Raw genomic sequence first — 2,095 nt, 5'->3', positions numbered from 1 at the left:
CCCGCCCCGCGCCGCCCAGTGTCCAAGTCGGGTCCCCGCCGCTCTAGGGAAGAGACCCTGCAGGCCGGCCAGCCGCGCGCACCGCTTGTCCCACGCGTCCTCTCCCTGGCCCGTCCTTCAGCCGGGCCTCCTAACTCTCCGGCAGCGGGAGCTCAACCCGACTCCCGCCTCCCTCGCCTTCTTCGAAGCCTTCTCTGTCCTGCTCTTGGGACACCTGCCACCCCACCCCCCACCCACAACTCCTTTCTCTCTCGCAAGGTGTGAAATGCTTCTTCATGGACTCGCTTCATTCCTGTCGGAGGACACGGGAAGGGCCAGCTTGCCACTCACTACAGAGCCCGCCCCCTCGGCTGCTATATATACACCACTAAATATACCCCCCACACCCACCTGCTAAATATATGCCAGTCCCCACCTATTACAGCCACACCCTCCCCACCTGCCAGCCTAAGGACAACAGGAGACCCTCCCTCTGCCCAGAAAACAGGACGATCCTCTTGGTCTCAGGCACTGATGCTTAGAAGCCAAATTAAGGGGCACTCATTAGTAGTCTAATGCCAAAAGTACTGGCAACGTTGTCCCCATTGATGCGGCTCTGCCAGTAGGGGACAGAATAGAGGAAGCTAGAACTGGCACCATGTAGCTCTGATGGTTTGGTCATTAATCATGGAAACGAATGCCAGTGTTATCTTAGTTACAAACTATTGGTGATATGTCCATCCCGCCATGGGAAGAATTATTATCTGCCAACCATGACCTTTCAGAGTCTGGGCACCATCTTTTTATCTGGTAGATTCAGTGTCACTGGAGCTGTTTGTTTACATCATCTTCCAAAAGACAATCGCCTCAAAGACATTTTTATGTCTCTGTAATAATTGCCTCTAAATTGATGAACTGCACAATAGTGAGAGGTTGACTACAACTTCAGTGGCCAAGAACAGAGAAATGGCTCACTCAAAAACTGGAACATTAAACTGAATGGATGGGAGAAGTGGATGGAGATAGTCTCAGAGACACAGAGGAAGAACTGAGGGTTGCTAGTCGGGAGGGGGTGGGGATGAAGGAGAAGGGGAAGGGATGAGATTACAAATGGGTAATTGTAATATGGCCGCAGGGATAGAAAAAGACAGTCTGAGGAATATAATCAATAATGTTGTAAGTATTTCTTAGGGGGCCAGATGGACCCATGTCCTTTTGGGGAGTCCACTTCATAGTCGATGTAGAGGCCTCACCACTGCATTGTATTTCTGAAACTGATGTTGAATAATACTGTATGTCAACTATAATTATATATACATATAACCTCGGGACATGGAGTAGAGTGCGGGAACGGATTCAATGGAATTGTAATAGATAAGCATGATATCGGGGGTGGGAGGGCAATAGATGGGGGGAGGGGGGTTGTTACCTGGTGAGGGTGAAAAGGGTAACTATTGCATTGTTCTGTACACCTGAAACTAACAATAAAAAAAATAAAAATAAAAATAAAAAAGGAACATTATTCTGTGACATATTATGCAGCCATAAAATAATATCACATGGTCTATGGACGCATGAAAAATGTTTCTAGTGTAAAATTTTTTAAAAATCAGATTACATAACTCTAGCAACAGAATGGTTGTATTTAGGTAAAAACACACATGCATGTACGTAAGAACTAGGGAAAGAAACTTGAAAAACTAAAAACAGTGGATGTGTTAGTTTGTAGTGGCATCTCTTCTTAAAGTATTTTATTTCTTGTTGAAATGCTGTTTGTTCAACAGAGACATTAGGAGAAGAAAACAAAAAACAAAAACCCCAAACATGTTGCTACTGTGAAATAAATGAAAGGGAAAGCATTGTCATTAGCAGTTAATCATTGAAGAGTCTAACCACGGACTAATTAGAAAAGCATGAACCTAACAAGAAGTGGCAGTAGCTGGTCCCACAAGGTTTCTACAGCCAAACCTCTGGTAAAGGAGTGCTTTGAACTAAGTGAAAGGGTGTTTAGTTTTAGTTAACAACCTGACCATGAATTACAGATGTGTCCCACACCCCAGGCGGACCTAGAAACGTTGCTCTATGCAAATCATGTGCACACCCTCTCCTCCTGGTT

This window comes from Hipposideros armiger, unplaced genomic scaffold (assembly GCF_001890085.2).
Source record: "Hipposideros armiger isolate ML-2016 unplaced genomic scaffold, ASM189008v1 scaffold_88, whole genome shotgun sequence".
Taxonomy (NCBI): Eukaryota; Metazoa; Chordata; class Mammalia; order Chiroptera; family Hipposideridae; genus Hipposideros; species Hipposideros armiger.
The sequence above is the reverse complement of the archived record's forward strand: the minus strand, read 5'-3'. Positions refer to the sequence as shown.